Source organism: Leiobunum rupestre, chromosome 9 (assembly GCF_980474605.1).
Source record: "Leiobunum rupestre chromosome 9, qqLeiRupe1.1.hap1, whole genome shotgun sequence".
Taxonomy (NCBI): Eukaryota; Metazoa; Arthropoda; class Arachnida; order Opiliones; family Sclerosomatidae; genus Leiobunum; species Leiobunum rupestre.
The window spans coordinates 30973813-30993916 of NC_143392.1; the positions used below are offsets into that span (position 1 = coordinate 30973813).

The 20104-nt window shown below is 34.9% G+C and overlaps 1 protein-coding gene across 1 annotated transcript in view; it reads left to right on the forward strand.

The window, feature by feature from the left end:
• The window catches only part of sfl (N-deacetylase and N-sulfotransferase sfl), a 259871-nt gene that overhangs the window by 38918 nt on the left and 200849 nt on the right, over nucleotides 1-20104 (forward strand). The window contains exon 2 of the mRNA XM_090159288.1: nucleotides 8801-8879. The gene's annotated coding sequence lies outside the window, so the exon portion shown is untranslated. The remainder of the gene's footprint in view (nucleotides 1-8800; nucleotides 8880-20104) is intronic.

Here is a 20104-nt window from a genome sequence, read left to right on the forward strand (position 1 = left end):
GTTCAGAGGCCGCCTGGTCCAGTCGCGGAGGAAATAGCGGCACCGAATTTAATTGCTGGACGCTTTTGATGTAATTAATCCTATTCGGCCTCGCTCGCCGTTCCAGTTAGACGCTTCTCCCGAACGCCTACGCTTAGGACCGCGCTAGGCACGACGTTAGGAATTGACAATGATCCGCGGCACTCGATAGTACAATATAGCGAAGAGAAACTTCATATTTCTCCGGATGGCTCACGCGCCGATGATCTCGCGAGACTAAGTTTCCCACTCTTCTAACTTGATACTTCACTTCGGTGAAGTTCCTCTCTTTTCCCTACTTTGTTTCAACTATCGGGTGAATAATTGCTCTCTTGTAGGAAAGTATCTCGAGTCTTCTTAGAGCGTAAATGTCGTATCTACATTTGTCTTTAATTGAAAAGTCGGTTTAAAGAAAGCTCATTGAAATTGCTCTAGTAATAATATTTTCAATTATTCTTAGAATATTAAAGAAATAGCAGATATTCCGTCTACTCGAAATTCCTGCATAGCGGACGAAATTTTGTAATTACACCATCGCCAGGATTCGTTACTGAGAGCTCCAAGAGCCATAGTTATTAGTAGTTCAGTAATGAATCCACGCTAGTAGATAAAGAACGGTTATAATTTAGAATTGCCCAAATAACACTTTATGAAATTAAATTTATTCAGTAATACTTTATGGAATGAAATTGGTTCAGTAATACTTTATGGAATTAAATTTATTCAGTAATACTTTATGGAATTAAATTTATTCAGTAATACTTTATGGAATTAAATTTATTCAGTAATACTTTATGGAATTAAATTTATTCAGTAATACTTTATGGAATTAAATTTATTCAGTAATACTTTGTGAAATGAAATTGGTTCAGTAATACTTTGTGGAATGAAATTAGTTCAGTAATACTTTATGAAAGGAAATTGGTTCAGTAATACTTTATGAAATGAAATTGGTTCAGTAATACTTTATGAAATGAAATTGGTTCAGTAATACTTTATGAAATGAAATTGGTTCAGTAATACTTTAGGAAATGAAATTGGTTCAGTAATACTTTATGGGATGAAATTGGTTCAGTAATACTTTATGGGATGAAATTGGTTCAGTAATACTTTATGGGATGAAATTGACTCTTACACTTTTATGAAATAAAACTGGTTCAATAATACTGTATGAAAAAAACATTGTAATAGAATGAATAAAATTCATGGTAATAGAAACTATTTTTATACATTTTTATAAATACATGTCTAGAAGTATAAAAGGTGATAATTATTTAAATTTAATCAAACTGATTAAAGTTAAACAACCGTGATCATAATGGAAAAATTCAAAGCAAATATCGGCTTTCACCAGACCAATATTCTACTTTCTCAGGAAGCCCAGCGGTCCAGTAATTCTTTAAAAATCCCACCTGCCCTACGAAATCCTTATTTACTTAGCAACAAAAACTATCGCTTTAATCAGGAATACATACCTCTACTTGGAATGCTTATCCTGGCGTATCGCGTATGGTAAGATCACTCTGACGGCTTTGGCCCCGCCTACGAGATAAAAAATCCCCTCTGCACCCCCCCCTTTCACGTTGTTGTTTGTTAAGTTAACATAGTGACGTCAAAAAAACCGTCAGCCACATCGAGACGAAAATCTGCCGCGATAAGCATTCCGAGTAGAGGTATGGATTCCTGCTTTAATATAACAGGGCTGCCACGGTACCTGGAAAACCTGGAATTCCTGGAAAAGTCAGGGAATTTGAATATGGGTAAAACATCAGGGAAAAGTCAGGTATTTTAAAAATTAATCTAAAAATCAGGGAAAAGTCAGGGAATTTAAGTTAGGTTGCAAATAGAAAACCTTTGCTAAAATGTAGGGGAAAAAATTCTAAATCTTCGCTCAAAATAAGTCAGGGAAAATCTTCGGAGATGGTCAGAGAATTCCTGGAAAAGTCAGGGAATTTGATTGTGAAAAAACTGTGGCAACCCTGTATAATCATATTTTTTTCTATACAAATTTTGAATGATTGGCCCTCTACTTTCTGGAAACGAGCAATCGTAAAAATACGTGTTTTCCGCTCTGAGGTGTCGCCTGGGAAAGTCTATATCCCAGTTTTCGTCGGCGCGTTTCAACGCATCAAAGGATAAAGCTATTATCCCGCAAAAGGTTTCCGTCGCTCGGACGCTCTTTCGCTGCGGACAATCTCTGTTAACTCGATCGGATTTGAGCGCCAACTCTCAAAGCATCTCTGGATCGAGCCGCGATGTCGCCGTCTCCTCGTGCCTTCTCTGTCGACGAATTTTCTAGGCGCTTATTACGTACGCTCCTCCGACGGGCTTCTCTATTTTTAATCCATCGTCTGACGGATGTTTTCCTCCCCCCGCGCGCCCCCCTCCGGGAAAACACAAACTGTCTCTCTTTACTCATTTATGTAACCTTAGTCGTCCGCGCCACGCGAAAAGTACTTTTTCATCGGAGTTTCCTCCCCCAGCGCCACGCCAAGCCAAGTGTTGAAAGCTGAATGAGATTTATTTTAAACTATACACTGTGCAGTTGTTTATATACCGTATTTAGTTAGAATAAAGCTTGGATATTCGTCAGCATACGTCAGCAGAAATTGGTTTCTTTTCATTTGAGGAAACACTTCGAATTAATAGAATGGGGCCATTGTCCCCTTTTTGAATAATTGAACTGGTTCGTTTGACCACTATTTGAATAAATAAACTAGTTCCGTTGATCACTTTATTGAATAAATAAACTAATTCCGTTGACCACTTTATTGAATCAATAAACTAGTTCCGTTGATCACTTTATTGAATAAATAAACTAATTCCGTTGACCACTTTATTGAATCAATAAACTAGTTCCGTTGATCACTTTATTGAATAAATAAACTAATTCCGTTGACCACTTTATTGAATCAATAAACTAGTTCCGTTGATCACTTTATTGAATAAATAAACTAATTCCGTTGACCACTTTATTGAATCAATAAACTAGTTCCGTTGATCACTTTATTGAATCAATAAAATAGTTCCGTTGATCACTTTATTGAATCAATAAACTAGTTCCGTTGATCACTTTATTGAATCAATAAACTAGTTCCGTTGATCACTTTATTGAATCAATAAACTAGTTCCGTTGGCCACTTTATTGAATCAATAAACTAGTTCCGTTGGCCACTTTATTGAATCAATAAACTAGTTCCGTTGATCACTTTATTGAATCAATAAACTAGTTCCGTTGATCACTTTATTGAATCAATAAACTAGTTCCGTTGATCACTTTATTGAATCAATAAACTAGTTCCGTTGATCACTTTATTGAATCAATAAACTAGTTCCGTTGATCACTTTATTGAATCAATAAACTAGTTCCGTTGATCACTTTATTGAATCAATAAACTAGTTCCGTTGATCACTTTATTGAATCAATAAACTAGTTCCATTGATCACTTTATTGAATCAATAAACTAGTTCCGTTGATAACTTTTTGAATAAATAAACTAGTTCCGTTGATAACTTTTTGAATAAATAAACTAGTTAATAATAATCAGCTAGGCTAATACCCAAGGCACCACCTTAGGCCCAAGTCATCTAGCGACTTATAATTCCTTTAACAGGTGGCCGGGTTACAATGCGTAGGAGGGTGGTGGCAAGCCCTTCATGCCACGCGAGCCAACAGCTCCCTACACTAACTATTACCGATGATCATTTTATTGAATAAAACACTGGTTCCGTTGACCACTTTATTGAATAAAACACTGGTTCCGTTTTACCACTATTTGAATAAATAAACTGGTACCGTTTTACCACTATTTAATACATAATCTGGTTCCGCTGACCACCTTTTGATTATATAAACTGGTCCAAATAATTGTACGGAATCTTGTAAGATAAACCAACAATTTGGATATTCGTATTGCATATTCATGGGCATTGAAATAATATTATTTCTTTTAAGGTATATAATATAGATTTGATAACTTTTTTCTGGTATTACATAATATTTATTAACATTTAATTTGATAGGATATAATATTGTATTTCCTTATGTTTAAATATGACAAAATGTTTTTCGTGCTATAATATAAACTTTCGTTTAAATTTGATAATAAGTTATTTTTAATTCATTGTAGTATTCTCTTACAGGCTATATCGCACGATTTTCAATATATTTGAATTTGATAAGAATATATTTTAAGCTGAATGTAGTATTTCCTGGATTCTCTTACAGGATATCTGGCTATTGACTTTGAAATTTGATTATCTATTTTTTGGTTTTCATGTATTTAATTTTATTATAAAAGTGACGTCATAGTTTCAGAATAAAGCTGGGAATATTGACAAGGTTGGCTGATTTAAATCAATTTGATTTAAATCACACTCTATTTCAATGGAGAAATATAAAAAGGTAAAAAATTGGTCCTTAAAAAATTAAAATACATAGAAAAAATCTAAGCAAACTAAAATATTAAATAGTAATTAAATTTAATAAAGATTTCCATTAAATCAAGATTAGCTAACTGATGAAATAAAATATCCGTTAATTATACAGGAAAAAAAGCCATCAATTGTAGAAAATTCAATAAAATCAAAGATATACGATTTAAATTAAAAAAATCGATTGATTTGATTTTTATTAAAAGTGCCAACCCTGGATATTGAAAACTGAGATCATAAATTAGTTACTATCAACTTTAAACAATAACTCGTCATATATAATGAAATCAACGTCATACTGTGGCTTAAGCTTGGACCAAGAATCTACTAGACCGAACCTAGATTACGTGATTGGTCCTTTTACACAACGCAGTTCGTAACGCCATGGTGGTCGATTTTGGAAACATTATTAAATATTGAACACGTGCGCGATATATTTGGGTGCCAAAAGTCCAGATTCTCTCGATAGGAGCGCTGGCGGGCCCCGCAATTCCAATGGTTTTTTTTGTATGTATCGTGTTCATTGGTTTATTACAGGGTTGGCAAAAAACCGGCTTTTTTAAAATTGAAAAATCCAGTATGGTTAAATCCGGCTGTAACCGGTGGTTTAAACCGGTTAAAACCTTTAATAAGAAATGATCAAATTGCTTATATCAAGCCCTCATTGCTCAAATTTCCCGATTTAAAAATTACGTTTTTGCGCGTGACAGTACCTTTACATTGTGAGGTATAGCAGACTGATTTACCCGCTTTTATACCCTAACATGGCAGCGTATTTTCACGCGCAAAATTAATTTTAAGATACCCTAATTGCTTATATGTTAGCTCTCATTACTCGCGACAAAAAGTAAAGGTTAAGTTTTGTCAATGTTTCTAATTAATTTCTCAATATTTTTTTAATAAAAAAAATTGGTTTTAACCATGGATTTTATTTGGTGGTTAAATCCGGTTAAACCAGGGTGGTTTAATCCAGTCTGGCTGGCTCTTGCCAACCCTGGTTTATTAGTCCAATGTTGAATCATCGTTGATCTACCCTTAAAATAAATTTATCAGACATAAGTGTATTTTAAAGAAAATGTCGGCTCCCGTCTAGTTGCATTTGCTCGCACTAGATGTCGTTAGCGTAATAATCAAAACAAGTTGAGTAAGCATCAAAATCTAGCCTAGAAGGTGTGGCAAATTGGGAACTTCTCGCGTTGATTGGCTTTTCGGAATCACATGATTATTATTAAATACGTGGTTTAAATCCCGCAAGGTGCTGCCACCTATTAGCATTTTTTTATTTTTTTGATAGACGCGCCATTGGCTTTCAAATTTACTATTATATTTTCGAATATTTACTATTATATTTTCGAATATTTACTATTATATTTTCGAATATTTACTATTATATTTTAGAATATTTACTATTATATTTTCGAATATTTACTATTATATTTTCGAATATTTACTATTATATTTTCGAATATTTACTATTATATTTTCGAATATTTACTATTATATTTTCGAATATTTACTATTATATTTTCGAATATTTACTATTATATTTTCGAATATTTACTATTATATTTTCGAATATTTACTATTATATTTTCGAATATTTACTATTATATTTTCGAATATTTACTATTATATTTTCGAATATTTACTATTATATTTTCGAATATTTACTATTATATTTTCGAATATTTACTATTATATTTTCGAATATTTACTATTATATTTTCGAATATTTACTATTATATTTTCGAATATTTACTATTATATTTTCGAATATTTACTATTATATTTTCGAATATTTACTATTATATTTTCGAATATTTACTATTATATTTTCGAATATTTACTATTATATTTTCGAATATTTACTATTATATTTTCGAATATTTACTATTATATTTTCGACAAATCACGGTTAGAGAAAACATGTAAAATGTAGCATTTTTGGCATTCTTTATAAATGGTGTATCATGGATTTTTCGAATCGACACGTATTTTGTAAAGTCATCATTGTTATATCAGCGAAAACACTCGGGGCAACCCAACATGAAACAAATATCTCTTCCCAAAAAGTGATACGTAACTATTCTTATGAGGAAGATTTATTTATAGCGCGCGTAAGGGTCCCCACCGCCAAAATAACCCAAACTTGGTGATGAAGAACGAAAATTCCAAGATAGTCATCCACTGAACGGGAACCCCGCGGCTGGAGAGGCGCCTTTGAAGACGCTGCGTCACCCAAAAATGTCGCCAGCCAGGAGTTGCGAGCGATTATGGCATTTTTAAGCCCGCTTGATGTTATCCTTCTCATTACACAACCTATACTGCAATTAGTCCATTTAGATAGTGTATATTTGTCGGTGCAAATATAGAGGTATTGCTTAAATTTCTTACTGTAAATGCGTGTAGAAAACTAACTAATGGTGGATCAGATTTGTTCCCAAAAATACGATCCAAAATGCGTGTTATATTTGATACCAAAATTATAATCCAAAATTTGTTATATTTGACCCCAAAATTACGATCCAAAATGCGTTATATTTGATACCAAAATTACGATCCAAATTGCGTTATATTTGATACCAAAATTATAATCCAAAAATGTGCTATATTTGACCCCAAAATTACAATACAAAATGCGTTATATTTGATACCAAAATTACGATCCAAAATGCGTTATATTTGACCCCAAAATTACAATACAAAATATGTTATTTGATCACAAAAATTATAATACAAAATGCGTTATATTTGATACTAAAATTATAATACAAAATGTGTTATATTTCACCCCAAAATTACAATACATAATATGTTATTTGATCACAAAAATTATAATAAAAAATGCGTTATATTTGATACTAAAATTATAATACAAAATGTGTTATATTTGACCCCAAAATTACAATACAAAATATGTTATTTGATAACAACATTACGATCCAAATTGCGTTATATTTGACCCCAAAATTACAATACGAAATATGTTATTATATAACAAAATTCCGATCCAAAATGCGTTGTATTTGATCACAAAAATTACGATCCAAAATGCGTTATATTTGACCCTAAAATTACGATCCACAATGCGTTATATTTGATACCAAAATTACGATCCAAATTGCGATATATTTGAGCCCAAAATTAGGATCCAAAATGCGTTATATTTGATCACAAAAATTACGATCCAAAATGCGTTATATTTGATAACAAAATTATAATCCAAAAATGTGCTATATTTGACCCCAAAATTACAATACAAAATGTTTTATATTTGATCCCAAAATTACGATCCAAAATGCGTTATATTTGATACCAAAATTAAAATACAAAATGTGTTACACTTGATCACAAAATTACGATTTGGTATGAAAGAAACTTACTTAAAAATGTCCTTGTACGAGGACAGTTATTTTTAATGGAGATTTTAAATTGATTTCCATTTGATTTATATCGTTCGTTATATCCCTTTTTAACTCTTAACGAGGCGCCCAAAAATAATATCACTCTTAAACGAGTCCCAATTCATACACTAAAAGTATATAAAGAGAGAAGTATGCTGCCAATGATATCAGGGCTGGCACTTTTTTATTTTCTATTTGTAAAAATCAAATCAATAGTTTTTTTTTATTTAAATCGGATTTTTTTGGAATTTATTGATTTTTATACAATTTCTGTATAATTAACGGATATTTTACTTTATCAGTTAACTAATCTTGAATAAAAATAAATATAATTAAATTACTATTTAATATTTTAATATTTTTGAGAAACATTGATTTAAATCACACTATGTATTACAAAGATTTTTTTAAACAAATCATTTTATTTAAATAGTGATTTATAAATAAATATCTGATTATAATAATTTTTTAGTTTTACATCATAATAATGATTTATTTATTAATCCATCTGACATTCAGTAACGTTTCAGCTGTTTTGGGGAAATTATCGGCCATTGAAAAGTGCATTATATATAATGGATACTTCTATCGTAAGACATATTATTTACTTATGGCAACAACCTTGAATAGAACTATTGAGCGTCCAGATAAAAGCAGTTTTTGTCCGAAGCTTCGAATGCATTGAATAAGAGTCATTTTTCCACGTCATTAGGGATGCGACAAAAATAAATGTTCCCAGCTCTTCAAATATCGATGATTATTCAATGGATGTTTAGGCTAGTAGCCAAAATAATGTACTTCTTTTTAGGCAGATAACGTTATCAATAAGAGCTATTCCTTCAAAGTAAATTCGTTTATTCTACGCAGTAGCCGATTCGCTCTAATTAGGTCAAGTTCTAGGTGATTATTTTTGTTTTTAACTCACGCTGTGTTATCAATTTCAGTGGAAACGTTTCGATTCTGAGAGAACGGATTACGAAAAGGATTTTGCAGCGGATTTTGAAACCACGGACTGGCATTCATGTGAGTACTTGTTCCGCTTATTTCGTTAGCCGCACTCTGTATCAACCGTGTACACAAATGTAAGTTTATCCGTTTGGCCTTTAATAATCGGAGGCATTTTGGGTTTCCTAATCAAGTAGCTAGGAAATATAGTGGAGAAAACGCCACCATAAAAAGTGGTCGGCTTTAAATTTTCTACGTGTGTTTCTAAAAATATATTATATAAGACTTGTTAAGCTACATCTCGAAAACGTGTAGAGCCAACTTGAACGGAATAAAACTACCTCTACACTCCTACAGGTTTGCCTTACACGTTTGCTAGAAATCCAGTGGCGTAACTAGGGAACCGCAGAGCCCGCGACCGCGGGGGGGGGGGGGGGCATGACATTTTCACAAAATAGGGGGCCCTTTCGTCTTAAGAATTAATTTTTTGCTACGAAAATTGTACTAATACTTGATAACAAATTTAAAAAAAAAATTATAAAGGGCCCTTTTGATATCCTGCGGGGGCCCCAAACGTTGTCGTTACGCCAATGTAGAAATCAGAAAATTTATCACATAGAAAAAGTTAGACATTTTTGCTATGGATAAAAGTTAGACATTTTTGTTATGGATAAAAGTTAGACATTTTTGCTATGGAGAAAAGTTAGACATTTTTGCTATGGAGAAAAGTTAGACATTTTTGCTATGGAGAAAAGTTTGACATTTTTGCTATGGAGAAAAGTTTGACATATTTCGCATTGGGGAAAAGTTCGACATATTTCGCATTGGGGAAAAGTTTGACATATTTCGCATTGGGGAAAAGTTTGACATATTTCGCATTGGGGAAAAGTTAAACATTTTTCGTCATGGGGATAAGTTAGACATCTTTATGGAAAAAGTTAGAAATTTTTTATTTTTGGAAAAGTTAGAAATTTTTTATTTTTGGAAAAGTTAGCCGTTTTTTTTTAAAGAAAAAAATTAATACTTTGAAGATCATAGGTTTATTTTAGCTTTTCCAAAAAATATGCAAAAATATAGAGCACTTATGATAATACCTGTCGCTTAGCAATAGACTGTTCTTATTACCCAAACTTGTCACTTAACGTTTTTTTGGGTATATATGTTTTGAAAATCGATAAAATACGAAATTTCAGTTTCCCCTCAAAACATTACCAAAATCCTTTCGGCGCGTAGAAAAAACTTGAAATAGGAATCGCTTCGCTTATGTACCCTCTCCTAATGACACGCGGGGGAAGCTACATCCACTTTTAAACTGCTATATCGGCTCCTTATCAACTTTGATGTTGACTCCAGCCATTTATATCAGGCGTAAGAAATCAAATTAGGCTTGCAGCGGGAGTAAAGCCTTAATCGGATATAGCCAGGGAAGGTAACTTTCGCGTGACGTCATCGTCCGTATGGCGGAAGGCGAGTGTCGGCCCCCTTTTCCCTCCCCCTACCGCGCCCCGCTTTGCCATCTTGTTCAAATTTATCGCGAAACCTGGCCTTTCCAGGAGTATTTTTTATATTGTTTTTGTAAAATAAAAGAGATGGCGCTGGCGAGTGAGGGGAAAACACGACACTTCACTTAAGGCCCGCGAGATGGCGTTGATTAATGCTTTCACTTCTCCCCCTCCTTTCCCCCACTTCGTATAAGTTCGCCCCGAAAGTGTACTTTGGTTTTTTGCCGCTGCTTTTTCTGATGACTTACTTTAAAACGGGGGGTGACCCGGACTGCTTTCCCTCCCCGTCAACTTTGCCCTTCGATAGATTTTTTTCCCAAGTTTATTTTGGCACAATGGATAATGAATGAATGTCTCTCTCTCTCTTAGTTTGGGATTTTTTTTTAAGTTTTGTTTGCTTTTTGGGTTAATTATGTTGGGTTGCGAAGTTGAACAATGAGGCGTACTTAACGATATTGTACGTTATTGAACTTTGTTGAACTGGGAATCCGTTATGTAACGTTACAAATTATAGAATATACAACTTAATAATTATTACATAACCGCCGTACCAAAGTATGGTAACTCAAACTTTGTCTGATATTTTTATAAACAGATTTATACTTATTACATTTATAAATTTTATTTATAATTTATTTATAAAATTGAACTTGCATCATTAACAGACTGCCGTTTAATTTACATCATTAGTTTAAATTAATGAAGGATTTCAATAAATGAAGTTTACTACACTAAATTTAAAATAAAATTACTTATTTTAATTTTAGGTTACAATATTTTTCGAAACTAATAAATATCTAAAAATATTTTTTTCACCTGAAAAATATATAAAAAAAATATTCCCCAAAAAATATGACAATTTTCAAAAACCACAGTTTATGAGTGGGAAATTTAATTAGTTGGACAGACCACCAATTTACCCTTAAAGTAAAGTTGATTGGTGTGGTGTACACGAGGGGCTGATTACTATCCGTAATCGGTGTACAAGCCTGTAGCTTTCACTGTACTAAAGTGATTACGTAATCGATTACAGATTTAGCAACTATTCGTTGTAATCGGTTTTTATCGCTGTAATCGGTGTACATAATTTGAAGAAGTGTTTAGCCTTCCATTACAAATAACCAATACTAAAAATCAAAATTTTTGAGTTAGTATAATTTTCCTTTGACAGGGCGTAATAGTTTCCGTTATAGAAATGCTGATGATTTAGTCCCAAACTCCCCCAAATAAAAACAAAAGCATTTTTTTGAAAGCATCGGCGCGTGGGTGACCCTTTGAAAAGCGGAACGGGCCATTTTTGGTCATCCAATGTCGTGTGCGAAGTTCCTTCGAAGGAATTCGAAGCAAAGGTTAAGGCGGGGGGACGTCTTCACGGCCCATCACCCTTTGCTCGTGGATGGCCAACTTTGATGGCGAAGTTGCCCCCCCCCCCTCCTTTTTACAACTATTTCCGTGCCGGGTAATAGGCCCCCCTCTGAATATATCCATCCTACGTTGGAACTTCTGGTATATCCCGTCCGAGGCCATAGATGGGATACTGAACAGCTATTTCAACATAAATCTTTCGTGGCTGCCGCTACTCTTTCGTGGAAGGATCTTCGAAAAAGTTTCCCCGAAAGCCATATACTCTTCGTTTTTCGTACACGCAACCGAGAGGCTCATTTTCAACTTTCAACGTGTAGTCCGTTAACAAGCTGGCCATGACATATTTCACCGCCTCTCTCATTCGGAATACTAATAATAATAATCAGCTAAGCTAACACCGAAGGAACCACACAGGCCTAATTCAATTAGTGACTTGCGAAGCCAATTACCGTTGGCCGGGTTATAATGCGTAGGAGGGTGGTGGCAAGCCCTTCAAGCCACGCGAGCCAACAGCTACCTACACTTCTATTACCGTTAGCCTCGATAAGTTTTTATGGGAAGGGGAAACTGAAGAGCTCGTTGGTAAACCCCTTTAACCAGTGGGGAGAGAACTTGCAAACTCGACGTGGAAGGAGTAGTTTCGAGTTTTCACCCAGTGCCACAAGCGGGGATTGAACCCGGCTCCTCTTGTTGCGAGGCGAGAGTGCTAACCACTAGGTTGTTCGCAGTGACCCTCAGGGCCCCCAGAGGTCCTATAATTCCTATAGAATCCTATATTTTCTAAAATGTTCTATAACATCTTATATTTTTAGCAAAATCCCCAAAAATTCCAAAAAATCCAATAATTTTGATATTTATCCCATTTCAAATCCCGCTAGATTTAGCTATAGGATAAATTCCTTTACAAAGTCATTTTAGTCTATACTTTTGTTATTGTTAACACGGTTAGCTATTAGTATATTTTTGTGATAAAATGGTTAAATAGTTTCTATTTTTTATGTGAAAATCAAAGATTTATTTCACTAAATAAAGTATTAGTATGGTCATAGGGGCTGTACTCACGACCAGGGTTGTTTGATTAAAATCAAGTTGATTTAAATCAGCGATTTAAATCGCGATTTTAATCAAATGATTTTTTTTTTAAAATCGTTGATTTAAATCTGTTCCTATAAAAGATTGTTTAAAAGGTATTAACTTTCCATAAATGAGAGATTTACTATTGAATTATTATATTTTCGACCTGTTTTGTCATTATATTACACTATAACCTATCACTACCACGATCCCTTCCCCACCTCATTTTTGGTGTTTTGAAAATAATGGACTCTCGGAGGCTGAGAAATAAGGAATTGTTTTAAACTGGACCTGTGGCCAGTAGAGCCTACGTAGTTTAATTAAAAAACTGGCCACTGGCCACTTACCATTTTTAACCTTCAAAATCAGGCTTTCATAATTTATGGTCAAATTATCTACTCTTGATAATATGTGCTAGGGTATAGGCTTAATAGGTTAGTTATTATGGGTATTTCAAAATTTTGGAGTGTTAAATAAAGAACTATAAATCTTGAAGGGAAAAACTTTGAATTAATTAAGTTTTCACCAGGGCCACTAACACCCCAGGCATTTAATTTTTAAACTGGCGATTGTCCTGTGATAGTGCCTTATTTCTCACACTGTTTAGTTTTACTTCAAGGTTACTCCTGTGATACAAATATACTTATTTCTTGGAATAAATATTTTTTGACATGATAAAACTGTCTAAAACTATTGAATATTATTTATACAAAATAATAATTATATCAATAAGCTTATATATTGCTTTTAATAAGTGACAAAAACCTAAAAATTAATAAAAAATAAAAAAATCGATTAAAATAAAAAAAATCTGATTAAAATAAAAAAAAATCGATGTTTTTGATTTTTTTTAAAAAAATCAAAAAAAAACAACAAACGGTGTACAGAATTTTAGGAAGTGGTTAGAGCCTCGGGGGGTAGACACTTTTAATATCTTTGTACATTACTGATTTTCTAAAAACATTGAGTAATTTCCAGTGATTTTCTTAAGCGATTAACCGTGGTTACCTACGATTTGTACACCTGGTTAAAGGCATAGGTTTTCTTCTGCCGGTTTTCCTTTAAGTTTTCTTCCCGCCGCGCAAATATCCTGGTGGTAGGCCAACGTGTTGTGCGGTTGGCCTACCACCAGGATATTTGCGCGGCGGGAAGTAAACTTAAAGGAAAACAGGCAGAAGAAAACCTAGGCCTGGACTTTCTTGAGCGACTGCAGTGTTTCCAATAGATTCTCAGATAACAGCTGCGTTATCAGATATCAGACTATCCACATTTACGTTCAAATATTATCAGATCAGTTGATACGGGTCAAAATGCAAACCAGATAGTTTACACTAGAAATTAATCTGGATTCATTGTTAACCGGCAGACAACAGGTGAGCGGACACACTAAAGCCTGTGTGGTTCCTTGGGTATTAGCTTAGCCAAGGTTGGCAATAACCAACCAGACTGGTTTTAACCACCGAAAAAAATCCTTGTTTAAAACCACTTTTTTTACTAAAAAAAATATTGAGAAAAGAATAATCAATATTGAAAATTTGAAATACTATTTATTTTTAATAAAAAATGCAGAATATAATACTCTGCATTTTTCATTTCAAAACGAAACTAAAACTTAACCTTCACTTTTTGTCGTCCGCCAACTCGTCTTACGAAGTAATGAGGGCTAGATATAAGCAATTGGGGTATCTTGAAATTCATTTTGCGCGTGAAAACACTCCGCCATTTTAGGGGGTAAAAGCGGGTAAATAAGCCTGCTATATAAATCGTAATTTTGAAATCGGTCAATATGACCATTTTCGAAGTAATAAAGGCTAAATATAAGCAATTTGATCATTTTTTTTATTAGTGGCTTTAGCCGGTTTAAAACACCGGTTACATCTCTGAGCTTAGCAGATTATTATTATTGTTATATACACAGATAAAACTTTTTACCCCCAATTACTACTCTTTGGTTACATCCATAATATATTAAGTTGGATGTTATCCGTTAACAGAGGCACAGGTCTCTTACGAATCTAATTATAATAATAATAATAATATTCAGCTAGACGTCGGCGGAACAAATAAATTAACCGCAAAAATTTCAATTAATCATTAAAATTAGTATTATTTGTTTTATACGATTAAACAACGATTTAACATGCAAAATTAATCATTGTTTTCGAATATTTCTGAATAATTCTCGGTTATGGATAAATATAAACAATCGTATAATTTCTTATTCAAACGCCGACCTCTACCCTTGACATATATTTCGAAGCACTATTGGCTGGGAGCCCTGCTACTACAACGATAGTGTGTATTTCATATCGTTTGTTTCCGGGTGCAGGTGCAAAAGCGAGAAAGGGTGAGAGGGCTCAGCAGCGCCTTATTTCGGTCGTCTTCCGAGTTTGCCCCCCCCCCCGCTCTGCTTGTTAATGGCCTGACTGGCTAGTGTCTGTCCATCTAGCCTCTCTAATTTACTGGGACCAGATGGAATGGCTGCACCAGCCAGTCTAAATCTTTTCAAGGAAAACGAATTTTCCCCTTGATATCCTCTCCATCTATTTGGCCAATATCATCAGGAGAAGCTTTATCCCCCCCACTGTAACGGAATTTAACTAGTTTTTCCCGGATTGTCTACTAGATGGCGCAACTCTCTCTTTTTTTATTTGATCGTTCGTATGGTTTTGTTTGAGCGTTCCGTAAAGTTAAGTGACGCTATTATTTTCTTGCTCTATGTAAGGCGTAGTTGTAGATCGCTATTTTCCATTATTGTATATTTTTGATTTAGTTATTAATTAAAGGGACTACAGCGATTGTTTTATCGCGTAGAGTTACGTGGGGTGGTGGAGTGGTGGTTAGCTCTTTCGCCTCGCAGCTAAAGGAGCCGGGTTCGATCCAAGCTTGTGGCACTGGGTGAAAACTCAGAACAATTCCTTCCGCGTTGAGTTTGCAAGGTCTCTCCCCACTGATTAAAGGGGTTTTCACGCTAGTTCTTCGGTTTCCCCTTTCCTACAAAACTTGTCGGGGTTAACGGTAATAGTAAGTGTAGGGACCTGTTGGCTCGCGCGGCTTGAAGGGCTTGTCACCACCCTCCTACGCATTGTAACACGGCCATCTGAATTAATGGCTTTAAATGTCGCTAGATTACTTGTGCCTAAGGTTGTGTCTTGGGTATTAGTATAGCTGATTATTATTATAGTTTAAATGGTCCACTATCTCTATCGGGCCCATAGTTAATGCCGTTGAGAGCGGGCGAGGCCCCGAGAGCCATTTTCACTGGATATAACTATACGTTTATTGTCTCTTTAGGCCTCGTAGATTGTGCCACCGAAAGTGGTTCCGGGGGCCCGGTAAAACAATAATTTCGGGCCCCTAGAAAACCGTTATGCTGGAGATAGCTAAACTTTTATGGTACCTAATTAGGGCCGCCAAATGTGTCTCGGGCCCCGGATAAACAATTTCGGGACCCAAGAGAGCCTTTTCAACTTGAAAGAACTATACTAATTAGTTCCTGTAATTAGAGCCGTTGAATGTGGTTCAGGAGCCCCGGTAAAAAAGTTATTGTGGATATTAAGAAAGCCTTTTTTACTGGAGATAGCAGTTATACGTTTATTAAGGATAAGTAGATTAGTCCATTATGAAAAGGGATAAAAAAGCTACACCCTAAACAAATTTGAAGAAATTTAAAAACTTACAAACAGCTCGTACCGATAGGTCTTCGAGCAAACATCGCATTGCAGTCCATAGGTGGTACCTTTTACCGTTACATACATTTATTGCACCCCGTTTGTTTGTGCTGTCTTTCCCCTCTCGTCGGGCCTGGGCGTAGTTTGAATTTTAGCCTACTTTGGAGGCACGACGGTAAACCTCTTATGTACGTGGACGTCTTGTTCTCAGACTATTTGGTTATTTTCTTTGTAGTTAGATCGAATTGAGGTTTTTCTGGATTTTGTCGCATACTTTAACCCTTCTTATCTCCGTTTCGCTGTCAATGGGCGTTTGCCTGTGATACGGCCTATTACCAAATTCTGCAGAATCTATCTTTATTCTGATCTCATTCGATTTTTTATTATTTGTTGTCGAATTTCTTTTCAATTTTTTTGTACATTTTCGTATTTTAGTCCTTTGTGAGGTTGAAGGCATATCAAACTCTGAATTCGAGAGTTTATTGTGAAATACCCCATCTTTCGGCGCTAGGCGTTACTACCATAGTCCAAGGGCGTATCCAGGATTTTATTTCAGGTGGGGTTTTGATGGAAAATTTCAAGGGAGGGGGGTGCTGACGGAAGTTTCACTGATTTTTATTAGGCACCCTCCCCCGGTCATCAGCATTTGGGGGGGGGGGGGGGTTGAACCCCCATACCCCCCCCCCCCCTTAAATACGCCCTTGCCATAGTCAGTTGCAGGTTAAAAAAGGCCAAATATCTAGTACATTTGGCGGAACGATACTAGCACGACTGGCCGGTAAATCGTCGGCGGGAATTTTGAATCTCGCCTGTTTTCTTAAAGGTTCCTGCAAGTTTTATATTAACCCATTTTAGAAATGTCTATCAATAAATAGTTATATTAACCCATTTTAGAAAAGTCGTATCAATAAATAGTTGTATTAACCCATTTAAGAAATGCCTATCAATAAATAGTTGTATTAACCCATTTAAGAAATGCCTATCAATAAATAGTTGTATTAACCCATTTAAGAAATGCCTATCAATAAATAGTTATATTACCCCACACGTTTATGTACGTCAACGTGGTAATCTCGGCAATACCCATTCTATACTTACCCTGGACTCGCCAAAGGGTTTTTTGTATGCCTCACTTGTTTACTAAAAATAAATTATTACAGCAGTTGTTAATTAATTACTTTGAAGTATAACGCAATAGATGGTATTTTCCAAAATTACATAACGTGCAGGTATACTTAGAAATTCAACCGTAAACAGGCCATATTCGAAATTCCCGCCGCCGATTTACCCGACATTCGTGCTAGTATCTTTCCGCTAAATGTACGAGATATTTTGCTTTTCTTAACCTGCAACTGAGTGTTGTTGTAATATTTTTACAATGTTTTTATGGCCTCAAATTTTCTAATTTAAACCAGTTATGTGAGTTATTTATAAACTTATGATATAACGTATAGAAATAATTCCAATTAAGTGCAATCGACGTGTTAAATGTTTACTGAAAGTCACTTCTGGAATCGTTTATTCCCATTCGACCGAAATCCCATTCGACCGAAATCCCATTCGACCGAAAGAATTTTAAAATGTAGCCCAATTGGCGGGGTGATTTGGTATTTTATTTATAAGGTATGTACTATCGAAGATCCATGTTTAGGTTAGGTTAGGTTAGGTTAGGTTAGAGTTGGTTAAGTTTACTATTTCAGTTTTGGTTCAGTTACTTTTCTTGACTAGGTGAAGATAAAAATATAATTCATGCTCATTCCATTTTATTTTCAAATAAATGCATAGTACAAAGATATTAAAATGGCATCGCTAAATTCATAGCTACTGCATCTAGTAGGGAGAGTGCTATTTCATTTTGAGATTTCAAAGGATTCTCGCGGTCTTTGTAGTAGTTTTTGATTGCGGTTGCATACCTTAAGTTCATTTCAGCGTATTTCTTTGACATTTGTTTTGGTGGTTTACCAACATCCAGATCCAGCTTTAAGCAGTGGTATTCGACTTGCAAATCCTGTAGTATTTGAAGAAATGGGAAAAAAGCTGGTTTTGTGTTGAATTTGTTGTTAATTTTAAAAGCGTTCGGCCGAATGGGACACATAAAAACCGCACGTTTCGGCGGAATTCGGTCGAATTTGACACCTCAAAAACCGCCTTCGGTCGAATGGGACTAAAGCTCTGGAATGGCCAATTTTCTTTTGAACTTTGGACTGTGTCCTTACCTCGTGCGTGATACTAATAGCTTCGCATTTTTAACGCTAGGGGCGCTTATCTTTATGGGTGTGACGTCAATTCTGCGTCAGTCGTTATTTTAACTAACTGACAAATATTGATTTTAATTATAGACTTAAGATTCGTACTACTACGGACCTAACATTAAGATTTAAAAAAATTGGCGTAATAATGACGTATATGTAAATTCAGCTTCGCCATCTATCGTGAAAATTCGTAACAGGGGGTCGTTATTACAATAACCTCCCTCCCTTGTTCTTAATTAATAACAGTGATGGGCACTTTTGTTAAAGAACCGCTCACTCGTGTGATATGTATTTTTCCAGTCTGAATAACCGTTAGTCAAAGAATTCTTAGTAGCAGAAAAATGACGACAGCAAAAGCAATACGCCTACGCCTTGTTGTTTTCAACCGAATATCCTAGCATTGGAAATTTACCATACCAATTTAAATTTAAACTTATTTTTTGCCCATTAAAATCGGTTTGTGGAAATGTTTTCAATTTAGGCTGAACTGGGTCATCGTCTTTACTAAAGCTAATATCTTTAACAGGTTTTATTGTTGGTATCCCTGCTTTGTCTATATTTTCATCTTTTGCTGGTTTGTCGTTACTCAATAAAACAGTAAATGCATTGAATTCGCCAAGTTAATCTCACCAATAGTATTTGCCCTTTTATTAATTATTTCTTCGTGTTTTGGTTCGTAGTCGTTTGAAATACATTGATCCTCAACAAATTCTCCTTGCCCATTGCAATAGGCGTTTAAATAAAAGATCATCCATCGCCGATTATAGAGTTTGTGCTGCTGCAACTGGACTTATAACGGGTTTGTCTATGGTTTCTCTTTATACTGCCAAATTTTGAGGGGTGAAATTTGCGCTCCTCTATTTTCGCTCTCTTTTCTGAGCGGTAAAACTTTCGCTCTTTTCTGAGTGCTAAAACTTTGGCTCTTTTCTGAGCGGTAAAACTTTCGCTCTTTTCTGAGTGCTAAAACTTTGGCTCTTTTCTGAGCGGTAAAACTTTGGCTCTTTTCTGAGCGGTAAAACTTTCGCTCTTTTCTGAGCGGTAAAACTTTCGCTCTTTTCTGAGTGCTAAAACTTTGGCTCTTTTCTCAGCGGTAAAACTTTGGCTCTTTTCTGAGCGGTAAAACTTTGGCTCTTTTGTGAGCGGTAAAACTTTGGCTCTTTTCTGAGTGCTGAAACTTTGGCTCTTTTCTGAGCGGTAAAACTTTGGCTCTTTTGTGAGCGGTAAAACTTTGGCTCTTTTGTGAGCGGTAAAACTTTGGCTCTTTTGTGAGCGGTAAAACTTTCGCTCTTTTCTGAGAGGTAAAACTTTGGCTCTTTTGTGAGCGGTAAAACTTTCGCTCTCTTTTGAGCGGTAAAATTTTCGTTGCTCTCTTTTTGCTCTTGTTTGAGCGGCGAATTTTTCGCTCCTCTCATTTCCGTTTAGCTCTCTTTCTAAAAGAT